The sequence below is a fragment of the Lagenorhynchus albirostris genome, chromosome 2 (genome assembly GCF_949774975.1).
Source record: "Lagenorhynchus albirostris chromosome 2, mLagAlb1.1, whole genome shotgun sequence".
NCBI lineage: Eukaryota > Metazoa > Chordata > Mammalia > Artiodactyla > Delphinidae > Lagenorhynchus > Lagenorhynchus albirostris.
Genome location: NC_083096.1, coordinates 180,982,470 through 181,008,337, shown reverse-complemented (window position 1 = coordinate 181,008,337; position 25,868 = coordinate 180,982,470). Strand labels below are relative to the sequence as shown.

The 25,868-nt window shown below is 44.9% G+C and overlaps 1 protein-coding gene and 1 pseudogene across 2 annotated transcripts in view; one reads left to right on the top strand and one right to left on the bottom strand.

Moving 5' to 3' along the window:
• CAMTA1 (calmodulin binding transcription activator 1) overlaps positions 1–25,868 on the top strand; it is an 893,482-nt gene that overhangs the window by 477,413 nt on the left and 390,201 nt on the right. The gene's annotated exons all lie outside the window — the stretch shown is intronic.
• Positions 19,158–20,390, bottom strand: LOC132516390 (dnaJ homolog subfamily A member 1-like; annotated as a pseudogene).

The window sequence follows — 25,868 nt, the reverse complement described above, 5'->3', positions numbered from 1 at the left end:
ATGTGTGGGCTGACCCTGGCCGTGGTGTCACCTTTGTGGGAGCGTTCTAGCCAGTGGTTTTATTGACTTGTGACTCAAGGATCATCCATGGTTCTCTCCAGGCCATTAGCAGGCATCACCAGTGCCCTGCCCGTCTCATGGCAGCTCTTCTAAACAGACACCCAAAGCCTTTTTTTCTTTCTGAAATACAGACCACAAATACTATGGTTTATGAACAGCTGAGCTATTTTATTTGGTGCAAGGGAGTGCTCTAACCTAAACATCACAGGAAGGGAAACCTGTGCTCAAGTGAACCAGTGGCCAGATCTGCCCCATCTCTTTTTACTAAAGCAGAGACTCACAGGCCTCCTTTTGGAGTGAACGTAGGGTCCCGAAAGGATCAGCCAGCTCCACAATGACACGTGCTGACTATAGCACCTGGAGGCTATGACGGTTATGCATCCTTTGTTCCCAGCCCCGCTGATGGCTGAGATTCCTACGATGCAAAATTGGGACCAGCAGGATAGTCATGATGCAGGTGACCATGTACATTTCTAAACCTTTTACAAATTCACAGGCCACATGTGTCCTCTATTCACAGCAGAAAGGCCAGGAAAGAGCTGCTCCTCTATCATGTGCTCTCACATGTGGCTCTTTCTGATGCCTCCACCACTGTGCTGATGGAGCCTACCGCATCCCGAGCGTTCTGCTGGGCTCCAAGGACTGATGCCACCTGGTCTCTGCCCTCAGGGCACCCATCGCCTGAGTGATAAGGGGGTGGTGAGTCTTGGGAGGGCAGGGGAGACCTCCCTGGGAGACCAGCAGTGATTGGAGTCCTGAAGGGTGAGCAGGAGTGGGCCAAGCACAGAGGGGCATCGGGTAGAGGAGACAGCCCGGGGGTAGGGACACGTGTGCCAAAGTGTGCCTTCGTGCTTTAAAACTGCTAGAGCAGCGCTTCCAGATCTGGGGATCTGGGTGGTCCCTGAAGATAGTCACAGGGGTCTGCAGCTGTTTGCAGCATTTTAAAAGGCCAGACAGAGATCTGTAATAAGTTGTGGCCATGGCCGTGGTGTCCAAGCTCTTCTCTTTGGCTGGAATTACACCTGTTCAGAGCGGAGATGCTGCTGTCCTGCTGAGAAGTGCCGATGGGTAATGAAAGTGATCATGATATCATGGCAGCATTTTGGTAGCCAACGTTTTTCTCCACGGGGTGAAGATTTCTGGAATCACCAGGCTAGAGATGGGCTCTCAAGTCTCAAAGTATGTTAGGCTCAGAGTGGGAAGGGTGACCCCCAATATGTCTGACAGTCTACAAGTTAGAGCTCCGGGGGGCTCTAGGGGCTGAGTGGAGAGAGGATAGGCTGGAGTGAAAATCCCAGTTTCCTATTCACGAGCAGTGAGACCTCAGGCGAGTTAACCGGGCTTCCTGAGCCTCAGTTTCCTCCTTTGGTCCCGAGGACAAAGGTGCCCTCGGGACTGTCGGCTGTGGGTGTAGCGTTTAGGGCAGGGCTTTTCGCTGAATTGGCCCTTGGTGAATAGACGCTGGAGCTGCTACTCCTATTCTTATTACTATAAGTGTCCAGCATGGCTGTGACTGTCACTGTGAGACTTGCTCCGTGAGTATAAATTCAGTCCATCTGATTCTGCCTAACTGAGGTCAGCCTGCCCTGAGAAACAGCAACTTTGGCAGCAGGGGAGACCAGGGAACGAGGGAAAAGTAAGTTATTTTTATCACGAAACACTTGGCAGGCTGAACAGGCTTGGGGGAGGGGAGGATGCTCCGGAGGGGGATTTTAGTGACTGGGAGCAGCTGGAGCAAGGTGAGCAGCTCGTAGGCGGGGGAGGGCGCCTGCAGGTGGGAGGGTCCACGCCCCAGCCAAGGACACGCGTGTGTCTGCAGAACGCATGTTGCTGTGAGGAAGGCCGAATGTGGCCTCACTGTTAATTTGTGTTAGGGCTCCAGTTGGGTCTTATCCCATTGTGATGGTGCAGACGTGGGGCATGGTGGTCATCTGGGGGCAAAGACCTCTGAGCAGGCCTGGTCTCGTGAGATTTCTAACGTGTGTGTACAAAGCTGCTCTGGGGACTGGACTGGGCTCTTCTAACCAAGGTCTTCCGCCTTCCTCTTTTTTCCCTCCTCCTTCATCATCATCCTAGCTGATATTTTTACATGTTATATTGGTCAGGATAGCTTAGACCATGCTGTGTAACAAATGAACCCTGCAGTACAATGGCTGATTACAATATGAGTTTACTCCTCACTCACATTACAACTCCAGTAGAGTCAGACACCTCTTCAGAGTGGTTCTCCCCCAGGCAGTGACTCAGGGATCCCAGTCCTTCCGTTGTATGGCTCCACCATCTCAGAGACTTTTCTTCACAGCCCTAAGGACAGGGAAGAGAGAAGGAGCCAGGCCTGGAAGTGGTGTACATCAGTTTCACCCTCATTTTATTGGGCAGAGCTCAGTCATATGGCCAGTCTACATGCAAGGGAGGCTGGGAAATGTAGTCTCTCTTGGCTCAGGGGAAGGAAATGACATTGATGAACATCTAGCCAGTCTCTACCATATGTATATTATCTCACTTACTTTTCCAGAGAATCCCATGGACTTGGTGTCACTATTATCCCTATTTGTAAAAGAGAAATCTGAAGTACAGGGAGGTTCCCTGACTTCCTCTGGTAAGTGGTAGAGCTAGGCTTCAGGAATAGGAATTACGGCTCTCAGGTCCCCACTCACACAAGCCCACACAAAGAGCTTCACACCCAGAGTGCTTTCCAGCACGAAGGGGTTGCTTTTTGTCCAAAACCCCTGGAGCACTTTACCTCCATTTTACCTTGCACTATGGTTATTCCATTTATCTTCTCTATTAGACTTTAAGTTGCAGAATCAATGTCAGATATGCTTCTCTGCAATGTCCTTAGCCTAAAAGATACTTAGCGAACACCAGTTGAACAGAGTACCTAGGACGTGGGTCATTAAGTCAACAGGGAGACTGGGGTCATGAGTATGGAAGGGAGAAGCAGGAAAAGAAGAATTTGGATGAAGACCCAGAGGAAGGGCAGTGTGCTGGAAGCAGCGAGGCCACGGGTGAATCGAGGGTTGGGAAGATTTCAGTTCATTTTGTTACATGAAGCAGAAGCATATCGGAGGAGAACAGTAACCAAGAGGTTATTGGTGCCCTTGGACAGCACAACAAATGATGGACAGAAGCCAGAATGCCAGGGGTTGAGTGGAAAGTGGTGGGAGGTGTAGTTGGTTGGTGCAGACCCCTCCTGTCATACCTTTGGTATTAACAGGAGAGATGGGGTAGTGGAAGCAAAGTTGGGGTAAGGTCTTCCACGTGTGTCTGTATGAGGGAAAAGGAGTAGAAGGGGCGAGAGTGAAGAGTCAAGGGAAAGGGTTGGTTTTGAGAGCCAGTCCCAGAGGACGGAGGAAAGCAAGAGGTTAAGATCACAGGTGAAGGGTTGAATCTTCGAGAGGGTCTCTGAGACAGAGGAAAAAGGGGAATATGGGCCCAGATGCCTCATCTATGAAATGAGGGTGTTTTCCCCTGTACCCCCTTCATGGTTACCATGGGTGTATTGGGTTAAATAGTATTCCCCCCAGAGTTATTTCCACTCAGAATGTGACCTTATTTGGAAATAGGGCCTTTGCAGATGTAACCAGATCAAGATGAGGTCACACTAGATTAGGGCGACCTTCATCCAGTGACTGATGTCCTTATAAGAAGAGGGAAATTTGGACATGGACACAGGGAGGGAAACGCCTGTGAAGACAGACACAGAGATGGGCCCTGCCAACACCTTGCTCTTGGACTGCTGGCCTCCAGAACGGTGCTAGGATACACTTCTGTTGCTTTAAGCCCCCCAGTTTGCAGTAATTTGTACGGCAGCCCCAGGGAGCTCATACAGTGGCGGACACATGAGATGCATTTGAAAGTAGCGTGACATGTATACTTGCTGTCAAATGTGTGGCATTTTTTGTCAAAGTCATCACAAAAGGGAAAGTCAGGCAGCGCTGCATGGACCTGGCCTAGCCGAGGTTTTCTCCTGTATTATGTGTAGACTCTGGATTTAGGTGATTAAAAACACATTTTTTTTTTTTAACCTTACTGGTTACCTGCAGCCTTGGTAGAAGCAGTTTGTCTGCTTCACTTTTAGACTTTGAAAGAGCCATGGGTGGGGCCCCGGTTCCCGCACTTTAACTGCCTTCCTTCAGGGAGGGTAACTGGGACACGTGGCATTTGTGAGAAATGCCCCTGGTCTCCGTCAGGCCGCTTTGCATTTCCAGATGGAAAGTGTTGAAACTCCAGCCACCAGGGTACTTGCTGCCTTCATCTTCCAGCTTGTATTAAGATAAATTTAAAATACTTTCTCCACATTTAAACTGACTGCTGTCTTCAGCTTTTCTTAAGTGCAGATCCTTTGCGACCATTTTTTTTCACCATCGTCACCATCTTCCTCTACAGTGTGACATCAGCACGGTGGGGACAGTGGCTCTCACTTGTCCCCCCTGATGAAAGAGAGCAGTGGAGTCAAACTCCCAATCACTGGAAAATCCCCAACATCTTCTCAGTTTGTGTATTTACCTGCATGTTTTCTGAGGCTCCTTTGGACTTTACTGCTCTGGAATTTCCCCTGATTTGGAAGGTGAGGCATTATGGTCACAGGTGAAATGACTCAGCTCTCAAGGGCAGGGGAGGAACTGACCCCTGACTCTCATGTGCTGGGTGCATGGTACGGGCTCCCAAGTTCTTCTGAGTTTGCCAGAACCATGGCCCCATGCTGGTCCATGGAAGGTACTGGAAGGTGCCTGGAAGGCAGGGTCTGATTTCTTCGTGGTGCACCCACTGAAAGCCCCGGGTGGGCCTTTGCTCCAGGCTCAGGAGCAGTGCCCCACGGCTGGGGGTCGTGGGGACTCGAACAGGTAGAGAGAAGCAGGAGCAGCTGCCCTGTGGCAGGACCACCTGGTGCTGCACTGGGGAATCTCAGAAGCCCTGTGCTTGACAGAATGCCACCATGGTAGGGAGCACGTGGGCTGTGGAGCCAGCCTGACCCAACTCTGCCGTGCAGTAGTTATGCACGGGCCTAACTACTGCAGTAGTGGGCCTCTCTGAACCTCAGTTTCCTCCTCTAAAATAGACTTAATAATGCATAACTCCTAGGAGTTGTTGGAAGAAGGTGTCTATTAGGTGCCTGCTCCCAGTAGGCTGATTGCTCCTCTAAGTGCACCCTCCCATCACCCCTGGAAAATGATCTACTTGTCCTGTAGGCCCCAATTTTTTCCTAGTGATGAATTAGCCGCTGTTGGAGGGATGCTTCCTGGGGTTACTTCAGCTGCCCGAACAGCTCCAGCCTGCCCTGGGCTTAATGCTTCACTCTTCTGTGCTGGCAGAAGTGGAAGAGCAGAGAATTGAGCCCAGGAACGATGACCAGTGTGGACAGGGCAGCCAGCCTGGATCCGTTCCATTGGCGTCATCAGCATGAGACGTTTTTGGTTGTCACCTAAATTCGGCTTCTTAGTTGGAACTCTAGAGGCACATTTCCAACAACTGTCTGGAAACAGAAAGTGGTGCAGGGAAGAAGACCAGATGCCAGCTTCCCCCGCTGTTTGGATGGGGCTCTGTAAATGGAAACATCTGAGAACACCGTCCAAGGGCACACACGTCCATCTCAAAGCCGGCGCGTGCGTCGCGGGGAGGGGGAATGGATGGCCCACACATGCTCTGACGTTTACATTGAATATTTCAGTTTGCAGAAATTTGAAATGAGGGACTTCCCTGGCGGTCCAGTGGTCAAGACTCCATGCCTTCTCTGCAGGGGGCACGGGTTTGATCCCTGGTCAGGGAGCTAAGATCCCACATGCCGCACGGGGCAGCCAAAGAAAAGAAATTTGAAATTAAATATATTTTCCACCAACACTTTGAAAAATCCATGTACAGAAACCAAATCAGATTGGAGACCTAAGGACTGGTGGCCAGAAATTATTCTAAAAATAAAATATACGGAGACTGAATTGCTGAAGCGGTGGCTTGTTCTGAAGCTTCCTGGGATGTGAGCTAGAGGGAAGGTTTATTGGACAGAGCCTTCTCTGGGGATCAATTCTGAACGACTCTTACATACTGGCAGTTTGAAAAGGAGAGAAAAAAAGTTATTTGAAAGAACTTATTTAGCAGACAGAGCCAATATCCTGTGCTTTCTGGAAGCCACCTTGTGTTTCAGCTCCAGTGAATGTGGGTCTCTTTCGGATCCTTATGGGAAGCTTGAATACACTGGAGAGGCTGAGGGTGCTGTTAAGACCCCTCAGCCTGGGGCTTCCCTGCGGTCCAGCGGTTAAGACCTCGCCTTCCAAGGCAGGGGGTGCCGGTTCGATCCCTGGTCGGGGAGCTAAGATCCCACATGCCTCGGGGCCAAAAAACCAACACATAAAACAGAAGCAATACTGTAACAAATTCAATAAAGACTTTAAAAATGGTCCACGTCAAAAAAATCTTAAAAAAAAAAAAAACAACCCAAAACCAAAACCTCCACCTCTGCTACCCCAGCCTCGCCATCCATTCTGAGGACTTGACTGTCTTCTGGAAGATGATACATAACGGTGCTGCTTCTTTCCTGGGACCGTCAGCCCAGAAGCCAGGTCCCCCACTCTCTGTACTCAGGAGCGAGAAGCTCACACTCCCCGATCCACCCCAGTTGATCCCTGAGTGAATTCCTTCTGAAGAAACCCCTTCCCAACCCTTACAAATCACTGAGGGCTGCTGTTCCTTCCCTGTCCTGTTCGAGGCCCCTGCAGCCTGGGGTGCATTTGCCTACTCAGAAAACTCAGCCACTTTGCCCAAGCGAGTTGGCATTATTGCCGTCGCGCCCCCAGCTCCCTTCCAGAGGCCTCCCAGTTCAAAGCCGAGTGTTTTCTGCGCTTTGCTTCCCCTCTGGGAATTGCACAGGAGTTCCTGCAGAGCAGGGGCCCACCCCAGCCCATCCTCCACCACCAAATAGACAGACATCAGGAGTGATCTCCCGGAAAGCCGGAAAGCCAGTCCTCGCCCGTTCTCCTGGGAACCCTGGAGAATCCCCTAAGAGGCAGCAAACACTCGGCACGGGTCCGGCTCCCTGCTGGGTCGCTGGGAGTTCTAAAGCCCAGCTGACTTCCGTGGTAATTTTTCTGCTGTACCCCACCTACTGACTGCTTTCCAGTAGAAAGGGAAGGACCTGGGCTGGAGAAGCCGGGGGTAGGGGTGGAGGCTGGTAGAGGATGAAGAACACAGGCACAGCTTGTCCCAGCGACCAGAGGCCTCCCCAGCTTCAGAAGCTGCTGCCAGAGGCCCGCTGCGTCCCGGATGACATGTGCTGGAAGGCAGCCGGCCCAAGAGAATCATCCCTGCCTGCACCTGGAGGCCATTCCTGGGCTGGCGTTTCTCTGGCGCTCAGAGTGAGCAGAGCCCATTTGGTCGTTTGTCAGCCAAGACGGAAGAGTCACGACGAGCCGATTTATAGAGCTTACAGAGCGTTATGGCACGAAGGCCCAGGTTGTTCTGTGATCCATGTGCACCTTCCTGTTCGGGTTTGTTTGTCATTTGTTTTCTCGCCATCCACCGGGAAGTGTATTTATCACTACAGCTTTCATAATATGGTGGTCTGCTTTCATCCGTTACAACACAGTGCTCCTATTTCAGTGCAATTGAAGCAGGGGTGGAGGAGTTGGAAATGGGTAGCATCCCACTTAGGACTCTGGGTAGGGCACTCCAGACACGAATTATCCCAGCTTAATGCCTCAAGGCATTGGGGCTTCCCCCTGGGCATGAGGACGAGAAGTATCTTCACGGCTTCTTGTAATATTGCTGGCCAGGGTCCCGAGCTATTTCGTGCCCACCTTTCTCCAAAAGCTCAGAAATACCTTTGGGGTCTCCTTGGAGCTGGTTGCAGGAGATTTTGGTAGTAACGAGTATCTGGCTTTTGTAATCCTTTTTCTGCTCCATGCCGGCAGCCTCATGCTTCCCACCTGTTAAAGTGTGCAAGGGTACCACGGGCAGGCATTCCCCAGGGGAAACACGGTTGAGCCCCAGGCCCAGAGTAATCCAGGCTTCCCTCTTTTCTGTGCAGAGGGCGCCAGTTAATCCTGGGCGCCCGCCAGAGGAGGTGCCTGGGCAGATCACTGCTGTACAAGCTCTCCCTAGAAGTGCAAATGGCTGGGGTGCTCAGATGGGGGCAGGGGGAGCAGGTGGAGGCGAGCCCCAGGTGGTGGGGGACTCCCTCGTGGGTTTGTGGGTGGGGCTGTGCTCTTCAGCCTGGTCTGAGCCCCCTGGGGGTTTATACTCTTGCCCACTTGCTGAGCGTAGGCGTTTGGGGCTACACTGCGTTTCTCTAGGGTGCAGGCAAGGAGGGAAACTCAACAGCTCTCATAAATCCTTGTGAAACTGCAGAGATGGGCAGTCACCTTAAAGGACAGTGCACTCAGGCCCCCAGAACGACTGCACGTGATGGAAGCTGTCCATGGGACAAGAGAGAGCGTCAGAGGGACAGGCAGTCTTGGCCAGCAGCCAGCTCATACGTGGTCCGTGGTGAGACCAGCCCTGTGGAGAAAGGGCTGCCTTGGCCTCCTCTGCCCAAAGGCTTAAACATAGAAACCACCGAGCTGCTCTCCTTCGGTTTCCCAAAGAAAATGCTCTAAATCATACAACTTTCTGGTCCCTGGAGTAGTGATTTCTTGTCAGACGTTAATAAATTTTCATTTTATCCCTGTGCCTTATGAACTTGGTTAAAGGGAAGACAGCCACTCTCCGACTCTGCCATCACTCCTTGCAGGTGAGGACCAGCCCTGCCTGGGTAGAGTCATGGGGCAGTGACTCTGGGGGTTCTTTCCCTAATGGCTTCTGAGGCCAAGGCCCTTGGTCTCAGGTTTTCCCCACAGCTTCCCTCCGCACTTGACCTGGTCTCCAAGGTCATTCTGGTGTCGACTTTCCTCCCCTCATACCCCGCCTCCATCTGGCTGCCTGGCCAATCATCACATGTGGGCAGGGACATGGGCCAATCATCATGTGTGAGCGGGGACACGGGCCAATCATGGCGTGTGAGCAGGGACACGGGCCAATCACCGCGTATGGGCTGGGGCACGGGCTGGGCTAGCAGTCGTCTTTCAGGTGTCGGACATTGGCTCTAGCATTTACCCATCATATGACCGAGAGCAGCTATTTAAGTCCTTTCTGCTTTGCTTTTCTATCAGTAAAACCAGGATCATAGTGGCACATACCTCTCTGGGGGTTGGAGATTTACACATGTGGGGCAGCACGTGTCCAATGCTTGGAGAGGCGCATGGCTCACACGTGCTCAGTGTCATCAGGGGACCCACGGATCTCCACATAAGATCTTTCGGTCAGCGGCCCACGACTGAGAACTAAACCCCTCTATACGTTTTCATGAGCTGACTTCTTCTTTTCAACCAGATTGTAACTCCTTCAGGGGAGGGTTTGCTGTATGTTTCTTTCCAGTCTGCACCATGGAGCCTGGCAGAGTCCTAGCCCACGCTGGCTGATTGAATGGCTGGTGGTACTGTGAATCGGGGGTGTAGATTAAGAAGTCTTTTACAAATTACTTCCAGGTGTTTGTCATTTCAACATCACATAACCACACAGGAAAAGGCCCACTGTGTGATATTTATTCATCTATGCAACAAATATTTATTGAGTGCTTGCCATGGCATGGTCCTAGTCCCTGGGGATTCAGAAGTGAACCAGACAGATAATATCCATGGCCTCGTGTAGCTTACTAGCAGCAGGGGAGACTGACACAATGGACAGATACAATCCAGGAGGTGATCGGTGCCTCTAAGAAGGCAGGGTGTATTAGTTACCAATGTTTGGGTAACAACTTACTCCAAAACTCAGTACCTTATAACAGCCATATTTATTCCTAACCGTTTGTGTGGGCTGGGGATCCAGGCATGGTTTAGCTGGGTCCTCCAGCTTGGGGTCTCTCCCAAGGCTGCAGGCTGGGTGACAGCCAGGGCTGCGGTCATCTCCAGGGCCAAATGGGCCCAGATCTTCCAAGCTCACTCACATGGTTGTTGGGAGGATTCAGCTTCTCATGAGCTGTTGGACTCAGGGCTTCAGTTCATCACTAGCTATTTGCTGGATGCCACCTCAGTTCCCTGCCATGTGGACCTCTGCAGACCACACTCACGACGCATCAGAGCAAGTGAGAAGAGCCAAAGGGAGTGAGCCTTCTAGGACCCTTGACTCAAGGTCTTTTGTACCAGTCTTCTGAGGGAGGAGGGTGCTATTAGGAACTCCACCTTACAGATGGAAAATGAGCCACAGAGAGAGTAAGTACTTTGCCCAAGCTTATGCAACTAGTAAGTGGCAGGGCCAGGGTTTGGCCTCATGCTATTTGGCCCCAGCATCCGTGCTCCTACCTGTCTCGTCGTACCATTGCTCCACTTTCAGTCTTCCAGACAAGAAAAGATGGTTGTTCAGTTACTTTAACAGCAGTGGAGGTGGTGAAAAGTGAGCTGACAGGGGGTGCATTTTGAAGATATTGTTGGTAGAACTTGTTGATAACTTGGATGTGGGATAAGGGGAAAGAAAAATATGAAGATGATTCCGAAATTGCAGCCTGAGCAACTGGATGAAGGATGGTGCCATTAACGGACATAGAGAATCATAGGTGAAGAGAGGGCTTGGGGGGAAAATCAAGAGGTATGTTTCAGCCGCATTAAATGCAACATCCAAGTGTGGATGTTGAGTAAGCTATTGGATATATAATCTGGAGTTCAGGGGAGCCGTCAGACCAGAGATGCAGACTTTTGTAGGCATCAGCCATGGGTGACCACCCAGGGAAAGTGTACAGAGGAGAGAAAATGACCAAAGACTGAGGCCCTATGACACCTAAAATATTTAGCAGTCTGGGAGAAATAGGGAGAGCCGGCAGAGGAAAAGGAGACAAAGGGAATCATGAGGCAGAGGAGAACCAGGAAAGCATGATGACCTGGGCACCAAATGGAGAGGAACTCTGAAGAGGAAGTGGTTAGCTGTGCCGAATGCCTGATGAGGGTATGATTGGGATGGGGATGGAGGATCAATGGGAAAAGAAACTGTAAAACTGTATGTTCAGAAAGATCCTAAGTTTGCAAAAAACAATTTCTCCCCCCTAAAAAAAGCTCTCTTTGATTTTGATTATTAAATCTGTGGACCAGTTTCAATCCATGAACATGGTATACTCTAGATATTACGGAACTTATGTTGTAGGGAGTCTGGATTGTGTTGTTTCCTGTAAAGCATGTTGATTTTTGTTCTGACAGATGACTCGGTTCTACTCTTTTGATATGGTTGGTCTATTTTGGTTTTGCCCTTAGTTGAAAGCTCTGCTGCTTATGCAAGGGTGTGGTCCTTCCTCTTAAGCCTGGGCTTTCTGGAGTCTTAAGTGAATGCTGCAGGTACCCAGTGAGGGTTCTCACATCTGGCTGGGCCATAATTCAAGGTCCCCCAACCCTGCGTGACCTCCAGTATCACTGTTTAGCCTTCAGTGCTATGGTATCTAGAGTCTTGCCCCACATATGGGCAGCTCTGCCCTCAACCGGGTACCCCCCAGGAACCTCCAAGCAGACTTCTGCAGACTTCCTTCTACACAGCTCCCTTCTCTCCAGGGCTCAGACCTTCAAATTCTAGCTGCTTCAGCAGCCCCAAATTCTGACTTTTGCCTTCTCTGATCAGGGAGGCTGTTGTGCCCAGCTTGGACCCCACCTCCCTGCATAATGGTCCAGAAATTCGGCAGATGTAGGGCTCACCTTGTGTGTTTTCTTTCTTATGGGATCACAGTCCTGAACTGCCTGTCATCCAGTGCCTGCAAAGAGTAGCCTCAGATATTTTCATCGAGTTTTATGGCTGTTTCCAGCAGGAGGGCAGGTCTAGCTACAGTCCCTTCATTGTGGCTGGAAGCTGAGTCGCTTTGATTTAATGTTTACTGTTTCCTCCCATCCCCTGCACCAGATCATCACCCTTATGGGCAACAGTTTTGTATGTGTTTGCAGTGTGATACAGAGCAGTCCCTTTCATTGAAATAAAATCATCAGACAATTTGCAATCTGAAATAAACAAAGACCATCGTAAAGATGTTGTGGTTGCACTTTTAGGCTGGTGTCTGTAGGGAACTTGCAGGGGCGGGTCCTCAAGGAAGACTCTATGGAATGTGGTTGGACAGAGAGCTCCAGGGCTGAGGACTGGGTGGACTTCCCGAGGGGGAGGTGCAGGGCAAGAGCCAAGGAAACATGGCAGGGGTCCTGGGTGCAGCTACAAGGGCTGAATTCCTCCTCAGCATTCCCCAGAGATGCATGGTCCCCCTGCCCCAACCCAGGATGCTCCCGTGCAACAGAGCTCCCCTCTTCCTTATATCAAAGCCACTTTCTGCTCTAGAAGGGCCACTGACAAGTTCCGCCCAGGGTCCCTGGGGTGGACAGGAATGGATTTTCAGCTTGGAGGGACAATGATTGTCTTTTCTCTGTGAATCGAAATGGCACCGGTAGCTCTCTCTGACCTGGTGCATGTCACCCTCTCTCCTGGGGGTCTGTTCACACAGGTACCTCCCTCCATCTACAGGCTTGGGGTTCCCGTGACTTGCTACAGGGGAAATTCCAGAGCTTTGTGCCCAAATGGCCCTGGAGTACCAGAAGTCTGTTGCATATTTCATCACTTCTATCTGAAGGATGTTTTATAGATGTCTCAATACATTCTACAATAGATCCGTACTAAATTGTTTACCCAGCAAACTTTTATTAAGCACTTAAGATGTGTCAGGCATTGTGCTAGGTTCTAGAACCCCCAAATCCCTGACCTAAGGCCTCAGAAATGCACTCAGGGACCGTCTTGGAGAGAAGGGTGAGTCTGGACTCATGCACTGAGATGGGGAACACCAAAACACTCAAGATGGGCACTCCTGAGTGGTTAGCATTCGGGCCTCCCTTCCCCTCTGCTCCATTGCCAGCCAGGCTCAGGGTTTCTGGATACACAGCTGGCTTCTTCCTCCTCCAGCAGTGACCTAAGGAGGTGACTTGCTTTAACGAAGGGGCTACCGTAATAGAGTCAGATGTCTTGAGTTTGCATCTTGCCTCACTTGCTGTGTGACCTTAAGCAAGTAACTCCCCCTCTCTGGGGCTGGCTCTTCATCTTCAAAATATATGAAAATTTTGTTTCAAAATATGAGCTGGAGGTGTAGAGACTCGGGGGTCCTTACCCAGGTCATTCTATGTGTTTATGGATTCGTCATTAAGAAGGCCAATAGTAAAACTATTCTTTGTAGCAAAACAGTATATGAAACGACTTGATTTCTTTATATTAAAGGCACTCTTTACCACTAGGATTATTATTAAAACCATCTTAGCCTCTGAACAAGAGCTTCACATTTGGCCCTGTGACAGCATCATCAGCTGTCTTCCCCCCTTATGACAATCCTGCCTGTGACTCATAGGGGCTAAGGCAGGAGGAGAAGGTGGGTGGTCTGGCCCGCCCCACTAATCCCTGCTTTCTCTGGAATTCTCCACTTGTTTATAGTCTGGGCAACTTGCCTCCCGCTGCTGCATGACTCAGACTCGGAGAGCAGCCAGCGGCTCCCCTGAGTCGGAAGCTGGCCATTGTGTCTTAGTCTCCTGGACCCTTCCGATAAAGCCCTACATCTCCATCCCCTCCCCGGCGGCACCACCGCAACCCCACGTGCGCCATCGAGAACACTCGTGCCAAGGACCTCGAGAGGTCCCAACCCCACCCTGGGACAGGATTTCCCTCTCCTCTTAGGAATTTGTTTTGTTTTGCTTTGAAATGTAAGTTTCTTTCTGATCAGGGGCAGATGCCAATTTCATGGGGTCTGAAGCCAATACAGTTGGGGATCTTGTATAAATACAAAATCATGAACACAAAATTAGGCCTAGCATCTTGGAAGGGGTCTGTCCATGCAACACACGGGTGGTGAGGCGGGGGGGCAGTCCCGAAGCTTCAGTGCCGGTAGTTTCACGGTAAACCTGACTGCGGTTCTGACTCTCCTAAGATCTGGAATAACTGCTCCCCGCACCTTCAGTACATTATCATTTAGGATAAAGTAAGAGAATTGCTTGCTGTATAGTTATGTTAGAATCAAGCAGCCACTGCGTAATTTAGATGTGAGCTAGTATTCTTTTTAAAAATTTTCCTTCTCATAAAAGCAACAGATTGAATGTCCGATGAGTCACAAATGCCCTTCTGAAAACAACAGCGTTAGAGGGGCTCACTCAGAACACGTCCTTTCCTTCTTCCAAAGCGGCTCCTTCAGATGCTGGCGCGGAATCACCCACCAGCACCACCCCCCTTCCTTCTCCCCTTCTCCTCCTGCCCCACCCCTGCACGTGCCGCCAGCTCAGCAGACATTTAACACGTCACATCCAACACCAACGTTTTTAACTACAGCAATTGTTTAAAAAATTGTCCGGAAACAGATTGAACCAGAAACCAGAAAAGATTGTCAGTCATCGACGGGTGATAAGGGGAAGCGAATTCGAGTCCCGCTGTCGGTTGGCAACATTCCCCAACTGTCCTGGTGTAAAGTGATTCCAGAACAACTTTATTGGAATAGTCTGTGTTGCACTCAAAGTAAATATTAATTCCATTATGCCGTAAACTTTTATTTATCGTGACAGCAAGTCATAAAATTCTCTTACTAGAATAGAGCTTCTAAATTGCGTATCATAGATGAGACACAGCGCTCCCATTGGATGCTAGCAGCAATTACCCACCGTCCTTTATGCAAGTTGGTATTAAAGGTGCTTTCTAAGTATGAGGCACAGTCTGAGCTTATGAAGAAAATCTTCTGTGGCTATTTTCCAGGCGCCCAGAAATACAAGGAGAGGATGACTGAGAAGTCACAGCAGCAGAGGCCAGGCACGAGGATCAAAGGGCACAGAGTCCCTGGCAGTAATTCACTGAAGTGTTCTTTGCATATTACGGGTCTGACTTTTTTAATTACATAAATTGCTCATTAGAAGTGCCTTGTGATTGCCTCACTCTGTGGTATTGTGAGAACTGTAGGTTTTAATTATTCCTTTCTGATTTATAGTGTGGTTTGACTTGTTTAGGGTGATGGTTTGAAAATATAGATCTGCTTTAATTGTTGTACTAAGTGAAAATAGATGACTCTGTTTATCAAATCCCTTGACTTTGTGTTTGGGGAGTCCGAGGGGTCTTATGGTTTCTCAGCCCTTGTTGGTGACCGTAGGGGGGTTGCCAGGTGGGGCCTGGGGAGAATTCCTCTCAGCCTCTGGACAGGCAGTACTTTGGGCTCTGCCTGACCCTGGGGTGGCCTGAGCAGAGCTTGGCGGTGCTTAACCTCTGGATAGATTTCACGACACCTGCGCGGAAGTCCCCTCACCTCTTCCCCACAGTGTGGACAGGACAGGAAAAGCCAAAGCTCTTCATTATCTTCGGAGGGCAGGGCAGGGACGATGGAGGCTGGGGGGCAGGAGGGATGCTCCTGGGATCTCTGCTGCAAAGCCGTCATTCCCCTTGGCCCCCGCCCAGCCAGCTGTCACTTCCTGCAGCATCAGGCCTCCGCCTTCCCAGCCCTACCCGGAGCTGAGCTGTTCTGAGCTCTGTAATGGGGCCGGGCTGCAGGCTTTCCCGGCCCTTGGGCCCGGCGCCATGTCATCCAATGCCTAGAATTGATGAGTTGTGAGACCAGACCATGGCTTCGGGGATAAACTTCCAGGACCTGCTCTGGCTCATCTGTAGCCACTGATGAATAAAAACTCAATTAGGATGCTGGTCCTTGAAAGGCAGCTATTTTAGGACTCACTTTTGGAAAGGCAGAGGATTTCTTTTTCCAAGATAAAATTATACATTTGTCAATACAGCAGTAGCATCGACCGCTTTCTCTTGGGGGTCTCTCGTCTTAACTATTCTCCATCAGAAAGCTTTGCTCTTTGAAGCTGGGCTGGCAGTGGGCTCCCGTGCATCCGGCTCATCGAGAGATGCCTCTGATCCCTCTGCCTCTGCTCTCACGTGTCCTTTCTGGAGCAGCTCGCCTCTCGCTGACAGTAGAGGGACAGCCTTTGTGAGTCTAGGAGCGTTTTGTCACAAAACCCCTGGCCCATGTCTCCCCCTTTTCATCACCTGTTTTATGAATGTGGCACTCTGTTCCAGGCCAGATTTCCGTGACATGAAAAATACACTAAATGTGGTCTGCCACGGTAACCGTCATTAACCAACCACTAGTTTTGCCTTTATAAATTTTTACGCACTGCTAAATTATAAATACGCAATGCCGAAAGTAATGAAATATGCGCCTCTAATATCTGCGGTTTTAAGATTTGTAGTTGTGCAAGCACATGCTATAAATTGGAAGGAGTTGGGGTACTTCATCTGTTTCCTAGTTAGAGCCCAGGTTGGGCTTCTCCCCTGGCGGTCCCTCATGAGGGTCTTTCCTCTCAGCAGGAGCCCTGCAGGTAGCACCTCTCGGGTGCTGGGCTGCCCTGGTTGGGACCTTTTTCTTTGTTTGTCGTTCACGTGGATTCAATAAACAAAGGTTCAATAACATATGCTGTGTTTCTGAACTGTGCTAGGCTGGAAATCCACAGTTGAATGAGTCTGAAAATTTGCATCATCTGTTTGAGGAGGCGGACAAATTAACAAGTAATGGCAGTGCAGGGGTTGAGGCCCAGGGAGAAGGGTACCCGGGTGCTGGAGGTGACTAGGGTGACTTTGAACAAACTCTGTCTCATTTTCCTCATCTGTGAGTGGGGTGTATCCTTGTCTCCCCCCTCTTGGTGCTGTTGGGGGCATTCTGTGAGTTCCTGCACATAAAAGCATTTATTTAGAGCAGTTCCTGGCACAGATTAAACATGAGGTAAATGTTAACTATTATAACCACACTCATTATTACTTGATTTCTTGCCGTCTTATGCCCAAAATTAATAGCTGAGATCATGGCAAGAGCACTTTCTTTCTTGGTTAAAGAGCACGGCCTGGGGCTTCCCTGGTGGCGCAGTGCTTGAGAGTCCGCCTGCCGATGTGGGGGACGCGGGTTCGTGCCCCGGTCCGGGAGGATCCCACATGCCACGGAGTGGATGGGCCCCGTGAGCCATGGCCGCTGAGCCTGCGTGTCCAGAGCCTGTGCTGCGCAACGGGAGAGGCCACAACAGTGAGAGGCCCGCGTACTGAAAAAAAAAAAAAGAGCATGGCCTTCATTAATGCAAGGTGTGAGTGAAAGAGACATTGTATTTTCTCCAACATGAAAATATTTTCATTGCCATTGTGGTTTTTTTTTTAATGCAGCTTGGAAATTTAAAGAAACATTTAAAATAATTATAAAGAGAAACAACTTATTTTGCATGTTTCATCTTATACAATTTTCTGTTGAAGAAGTGACCTTATTTTTTTCATTGTCTTTGTTTTGATCTCAAAAGTAATTTATTATAAAAATGCAACCAGTATAAAAATGTATAGATGGTAAAAGTCTCCCCTAAACCCAGTGAGCACACACACATTTTCACACACACTCTAAAAAGGTATCATTTTTAACCAGCAATATACTGTGAACTTTAAATCAACACAGATAAATATATTTTAACAGCTGTACAGTAGTTCCTTGCAGGGACTTAACTACAACATAACCTAGTTATGTTGTTTCCAGATTTTTTTCTATCCATACTTCAATGATTATCCTTGAACAGGTTTTATGTACTTAGGATAAATTTCTAGAAGTGGTATTATAGGTTAGAGGACTTTCATATTTTTAAGATTGTTATGTATTTTTTTATTAAAGATTTTTTTTTTGGATGTGGACCATTTTTAAAGTCTTTATTGAATTTGTTACAACGTTGCTTCTGTTTTATGTCTTGGCTTCTTGGCCACGAGGCATGTGGGAATCTCAGCTCCCCGACTAGGGATCAAACACGCACCACCACCCCTCTCCCCGCATTGGAAGGCAAAGTCTCAACCACTGGACCACCAGGGAGGTCCCATATTGTTATATATTTTTAAACTATAAATTATGCAAACTTTGAAGGAATAATACAGGATAAAGAATTGAGAAGGTAGAAAAGCTATACAGTAAAAAGTAAGTCTCCCTTCCCTACTTCCCACCCTGCCTCACCCAATCAGCTCCCCAGAGGCCAACATGTTACAGTTTCTCATCGATCCTTCCAGTGATGGACACTTTTTCCTTTCTTTTCTCTTGCACAAATGTAGCATACTTCATACACATATTGCATCTTGCTTTTTCAATGTAACACTATAACTTGTATTAGGTTGGTTTCCATTAGTACGTAAAGAGCTGCCTCATTCTTAGTAAGTAGTATTATTGAGCAGCTACTGTGTGCCTAGCATTGTTCTAGGTGCCAAAGACAGAGTAGCCCTTTCTGATACACATTCTGGAGAGGAGAGGTGGACAGTAAATTGCGAAAAAATGTATATAGTATGTCAGATGGTGGTGTGCATCATTAAGAAAACTAAAGCAGAAAAAAAAAGGCATAGGAAGTGGGTACAATTTTAAATTGGGAGATTAGGAAAGACCCACTGAGAGGGTGATCCACGAGCAAAGAGCTGATGGAGCAAGTGTCCCTGTGGAACTCCAGGGGAGAAGCTTTCCTTTACGACAGCAAGGGAAAGACTTGAGTTGGGAGCTGGTAGTCAACAGAATGAACGTACCACACTTGATTTAATCAACACTCTGCCGATAGATAAATGCTGAATTAAATTACATCCCAAGCAACATCATATGAAGGTATCTGTTTCCTCACATTCTTACCTAAACATTATACTATTGTACTGTTTTATTCATGTGGTTCTGGCATATACAAGGAGTTATCCCATAGTTTTACTTTGCATTTATCTTATGAAGAAAGTTGAATGTATTTTCTTTTTCTATGAACTATGTATTCACATATTTATAAAATTTTGTATTAGATTGTTGGTCTTTTTCTTATTGGTTATATATATATATATCTTTATATATTACAGAAATTAGCCCTTTTTTCTGTAATATGTATCTTAAATAATTTCTAAGTTTTTATTTGATTAAAAACCTTTGTATTCTACCTGTTCAAAAAACATTTTTTGAGCTTTTATATTTGAGTTTATTCTTCATTTAACTTTTAAAACACTACTATAGTTGAATATTAAAACAAACAGTAGCAGGTAGTGAGCATATTATGATTATAGTCCTTCACTCAATCACTACTGCAAATAAAATGCCAGCAGTGAGTGTTATTCACTGGCCCCATTAGGAGGTCTGACACTGACGACCACCCCGGAGATGATGTTCATCATCCTCATATGCTTCTCCATTGCAATGGTGCCATCTTTCCTGATTCGGATCAAAGTCCACTAGTTCTACCTGGTCCCTTTCATCAGTCTCTTCTACTTCCTCCCTCTCAGGTAGGAGTTTTTCCAGCAAAGAGAGTTTATCAGGGGAGAGAAAGCCATTCTCAGGAAAGTTTACCTTAAATTCAATGATTAGGCGACCTTTTTCATATGGTCTACGATAAATTGGCATGACATCATTTAGCACACACTAGATATCTCCATGCTTGACAATCTGACCTGGATGAGAAGTGATGACTGTGGTTCGGTTGTCAAGAGTAGATATTGGCTTTTGGAAGCCACACAATGCCTCAACCAGCTGTATGTCCAGACACATGAAAAGGTCTTCTCCTCGTCGAGTAAAAACAGCAATGGTCCTTCTGATCTAAAACGATGATAATATCTCCTGGCTCCAGTCCTGGTTCTTGGTCTCCTTCACCACGGAATGTTATCTTCTGGCCATCTTTCAAGCCTATGTCAACATGAACTTCTAGAATTTTCTTCTCTTGAACTATCTTCCTTCAGTTGCAGCTTTTACATCTATCTCTAGGACTGATCCACTCCCCATGGCCCTGGCACTCCATGCAGACAGACTGAATTTGCTGAACCATTCCAGGTCCTATCTGATGAATTCTTATTTGCATTCCAGTACCTCGGCAATTGGGACAGCACTCTACTGCTCCTTTCTTACCACCTCGGCCTTCACATTTGTCACAAGTCACATTCTTTTGCAGAGCTAGTTTTCTTGTTGCACCATTATATAAATCTTCTAAGGTTACTGTGAGTTGATGCACAACATTTTTACCTCTCCTTTCTCTCTGTATCCTGCCTCCTCCTCCAAAAAACATATCAAAGATGTCCATGGGGGAGCCAAAACCGACACCTGCTTCACCTTCTTTAATTGCCTGCTCTCCTCCTTTGTCGTATAAGTCCCTTTTCTTTGCATCAGAGAGCACTTCCTAAGCTTGAGAAATCTGTTTAAACTTCTCTCCTTCAGGGTGGTACTTCAAGGCCAGTTTCCTGTAGGCCTTTTTCAGTTCTTCTTGGGTGGCATTGGGTTTGACCCCCAGAACATCATAATAAGTGGTTTCCTTCACCATTTCCTACCGCTGGTGAGCAGGCTGATGCTGGTGTGGGGGAGTGGGAAGGAGCAGGTTGCCGTGCGCAGCTCGGGCAGCCGCTGCTCCTCCGCCTTTTCACCGAGTGTTCTGGAAAGTTCCCCCCACCAAAACATTTAAATAGTCCAATTTATTAGTCTTTTCTTTTATGGCTTCCAAAGTGTGTGACATAGTGAAAAAAGCTTTTTTTTTTTACTCTAAAAATACAAAAAACTTATTCTAGTACTTTAATTGTTTCATTTTGTTCTTACTTTAAATCTTTCATTGATTTGGAATTTATTAAGGTAGAAGGAATAGAGTCAGTATACAGTTTTTTCTTCCCCACAGAGATACTCAAGTGTCCCCAAATTATTTATTGAATTAATCCACTTTTTAACCTGTTGATGGGCACGTCCCCTCTCTGCCATATACTAAATTCCCAGTTGTATTTGGATCTATTTTGGGATGGTCTATACTTTTTCAGTGATTTGTCTGTTTACTCATACTGTTACACTCCAAATTATGATACATTTTCCTTTTCATAGAGCAAACCCACCTTTATTACTTATCTTTTTCAGAGTGTCCTTGGCGGCTCTTACTTGTTTATTTTTCTAATGCACTTTAGAATGATTGTCCAGACCTAAAAGCAAGCCCTGGTTGGTATTTCTATTGTAGTTACACCTTTACCCAACCCTGAAACCCCGACAACCACTGATCTGTGCTCCGTTGCCATAGTTTTTTCTTTTTCACAATGTCTTACAAATGGAATCATACAGTATGGAAGCTTTGAGACTGGCTTCTTTCATTCTGCGAAATGTCTTATGGTTCATCCAAGTCGTTATGCTCAGTAGGATTCCACTGTGTGGATGAACCACTGTTGTTTTTACCCATTCACTGAATAAACTCAGGTTTGTTGATTATGATCAGAGTTGCTACAAACTTTTGTGCATACGTATTTGTGTGAACATAAGTTTTTATTTCTCTCTATTTACCCAGGAGTGAGTTTGTTGTGTCATATGGTAAATGTTTGATTAACCTTATAAGAAACAGATGAACCATTCTTGTTGTTTGGGGTTTTATTTTTTATTTATTTTTAAATTATTCTACTAGATGTGTGTTGGTATTTCATTGTAGCTTTAATTTGTGTTTCTCTACTGGCTAATGATGTTAACAGCTTTTCATGTGCTTATTTGCTATTTCTATATCCTCTTTAGCAATGCTTCAGTTCAATTTTTTTGCCCATTTTTAATTGCGTTTTTTGAGTCATAAACGTGATTTGACAATTTTTGTTTTACCAGTTTGTACCTTGACTTTTCATTATCCTAAGAGTGCCTTTCACAGAACAAAAATTTTGAAATTTCAGTGAAGTCCAGTTTATCATTTTTAAACTGCATCTTACTTTTGGTGTTTTGTCTAGGAAATCTTTGCCTAGCTCCAGGTCACAATTATTTCCCCACTATGTTCCTTTCTAAAAATTGTATGATTTTATGTATTTAACTTAGATTATGATCCATTTTGAGTTAATTTTTATATAAAGGTTTAGGTCAAGTATCCTATTTTTTTTTTTTGCATATGGATAACCAATTGTTACAACACCACTTGTTGAAAACTGTCCTTTCTCCATTGAAGTGCCTTTGCACCTTTATCAAAATCAATGAGGGTTTCTTTCTGGACTTTATATTCTGTCCATTGATCCATATGTCTATTGTTTCATCAATACCACACTGTCTTGACTACTGTAGGTTTATAATGTCTTTAAAGCATGTAGTTTAATTCCTCTAATGTGATTTTTCTTTTTCCATATTGTTTTGTCTATTCTAGTTCTTTGCTTTTGATATAAATTTATGAATCAGCTTGTCTATAGCTACAAAAATTCCTGCTGGATTTTGATTGATACTGCCTTAAATTTATACATCCCTTTGCAGAGAATTAAATCTTTCCTATGTTGAGTCTTCTCATCCATGACTGTGATGTGTATCTCCATTTATTTAGGTCTGCTTTGATTTCTTTCGCCAGTATTTTGTAGTTTGCAGCATACAGATCCTGTAAAAATTTGTTAGATTTTTACCTAAGTATTGAGTTGGCCAAAAAGTTCATTTGGGTTTTTCCTTAACATCTTAAGGAAAAACCAGAATAAACTTTTTGGCTAATGCAATATTTCAAAGTTTTGGAACTGTTGTAAATTGTATTCAAAAATTTTTTTGGTTTCCAGTTGTTCATTGCTAGTGTATAGGAATACAATTGATTTTTATGTATTGACCTTGTACCTGTGACCATGCTAAGCTCATGTGAGGTTTAAGAGTGTTAATTTTGGGGATATATTTCTTGGGATTTTTTATGTAGACAATCATGTTGTGTGAAAATAGTGACAATTTTACTCCTTCCTTTCCAATTTATATGACTTTTATTTCCTTTTCTTGCTTTATTGCAAGGGCTAAAAAGCTTCCATATAATGCTATAGGTGTGAGAGTCCTTGTGTAGTTCCCAGTCTTTGAGGGAAAGCTTTCAGGTTTTCACCATTAAGTATGATGTTAATTGTAGGTTTTTATAAATGCCCTTCATCAGGAAGAGGAAGTTCCCTTCTATTCCTATTTTGCTGAGACTTTTTTTTCATGAATGAATGTTGAATTTTTTCAAATGCTATTTCTGCATCAATTGATATTATCATATGGTTTTTCTTTTTTAAACTGTTAATATGGTGGATTACATTGATTTATGGATATTGAACCAGCTTTACATCCGGAGGATAAAATTCATTTGTTTATGGTATATTATCCATTTTATATGTTGCTGAATTTGACTTGCTAATATTCTATTGAGGATTTTTGCATCTATGTCCCTGAGGGATATTGATTTGTAGTTTTCTTTGTGGTACTATCTCTGCCTGGTTTTGGTATCAAGGTGATGCTAGTCTCATAAAATAAGTTGAAGAATGGTATCTCCTCTTCTCTTTTCAGGAAGAGATCGTGTAGAATCAATATCATTTCATCTTTAAATGTTTGGTAGAATTTGCCAGCAAAACCATCTAGGTCTAGAGAATTCTTTTTCAGAAGGTTTTAAACTACCAATTCAATTTATTTAGTAGTTAGAGAACAATTCAGGTTATCTATTTCTTCTTTTATTCCTGATATAGGTAATTTTTGTCTTCTTTGTCAAGTTTGCAAGAGGTTTATTATTTTTATTTATCTTTAAAAAATCCAGCTTTTGGTTTCATTGATTTTCTCTGTTGTTTTTCTGTTTTCAGTTTCATTTGCAAGTCATGTTTACATTTATTATCTCTCTCGTTTGGCCTACTTTGGTTTAATTTGCTCTGACTTTTCTAGTTTCTTAAGATAGAGGCTTGGATTATTGATTTGAGAACTTTTTTCTACTCTAAGCATTTATTTAATACTATGAATTTCTCTTTAAGTATTGCTTTAGCTTCATCCTACGGATTTTGTTATGCTGTATTTTAACCATTTATTTAACTGAAAATATTTTCCAATTCCTATTGAGACTTTCTCTGGATTCACCTATGGATCCAGCTGTGGATTATTTAGAACAGTTTTCTTTTTAACTTCCAAGTATTGAAGATGTTTCTGTTATGGTCCTGTTATTGATTTCTGGTTTAAATCCATTGCCATCAGGGAACACGCTTTGTTTTATTTCAATTCTTTTACATTTTAAGGTTTGTTTTAGGACCCAACATATGGTCTTTTTTTGGTGAATATTCCATGTACATTTAAAAAGAATGTATATTCTGTTGTTGTTGGGTGGAATGCTCTCTAAATATCAATTAGATTCTGTTGGTTGATATGTTATTCAGTTTTTATTAGTGTCCTTGTTGATTTTCTGTCTACTCATTCTGTTTATTAGTTAGAGAATAGTATTGAAGTCTCCATTTGCAGTTGTCGATTGGTCTATTTTCCCCTTCAGTTCTTTTGGGTTTTGCTTCATATATTTTGAAGCTCTCTTGTTAGGTGCATACACATTTGGGGTTATGTCTTCTTGTTGAATTGATCTTTTATCATTATGTAATGTTTCTCTTTATCCCTGATAATTTTCTTTTCTCTGAATCTACTTTTTCTGGTAGTAGTATAGTCACTGAAACTTTATTTTGCCTAGTGTTTACATAGTATACCTTCTTCCATCCTTTAAATTTTAATCTGCCCATACTGTTATAACTGAGGTGAGTTTTCGTAAACAGTATATAGGTGGGTCATATTTTTTATTATCTGTTCTGAAAATCTCTTGTCTTTTAATTTGTGCATTTAAACAATTTATATTTAGTATACTTATTGGTGTGCTTTATTATTTGTTTTTTGTTTATTTCTTATGTTTTTGTCCTTTTGTTTTCCCTTTCCTGCCTTCTTTTGTGTTATTTGAAATTTTTTCGTGTTCTATTTTATCTATTGTGTTTTTTGACTATACTCTTTGTACAGTTTTTTTAGTGGTTGCTCTATGGATTACAGTATAATTCTTAGAATCAATCTACTTATAATCAATATTTTACCATTTCAGATAGACTATAGAAGTCCTGCCACCATATAGGTCCTTTTTCTCCTCTATTTATATATTGTTTTATGTTAAATATATTACAACTATATACATTGAAAACCCCTCTAGAGAGTGTTACGATTTTTGCTTTCAACCATCAAAAGATTTTTAAAGAACTCGAGAGGAAAATAGTCTTTTATATTTACCCAGATGTTTACCATTTCTGTTGCTCTTCCTTCAATACTGTTGTTGCAATTTTCCTTCTGTTATGTAATTTCCCTTCTATCTGAAGAACTTCTTTTAGCAGTTTTTTAAAGCAGATCTGCTGGCAACTAATTGTCTTAGTTTTTCTTCATCCGATATTGGATTTATTTCTCCTTCATTCCTGAAGGGTATTTCTTTTTTGCTATATATAGAATCTTGGGTTGAGTTTTTTCTTTCACTGCCTAAAAAATGTTAGTTCACTTATTTTTGGCCTCCATGATTGGTGACAAGAAATCTGGAGTCATTCAAATTTCTGTTTCCCATAACAGGGGTCAGCAGCATTTTTCTGTGTAGGGCCAGATATTAAATATTTTTGGCTTTGCAGGCCATATGGCTTTGTCACAGCTACTTAACTCTGCCATTGTGACACTAAAGAAGTTATACACAATACATAAAGGGATAGTTATAGTTATGTTTCAATAAAACTTTATTTACCAAAACAGACAGTGAGATTTGGTGCATGGGCCATAGTTTGCTGACCCCTGCCTGTAAGTAATGTGTCACTTTTTCTTTGGCCACTTTCAAGATTTTTTTTCTTTGTCTTTAGTTTCCAGCAGTTTGATTATGATGTGTCTTATTATAGATTTCTTGGATTTATCCTGTTTGTAGTTCATTCAACTTCTCAAATCTGTGAGTTTATATCTTTTGCCAAATCTGGGAAGTTTTCAACCATTATTTACTGATATATATATATATATATATATATATATATATATACATATATATATATATATACACATA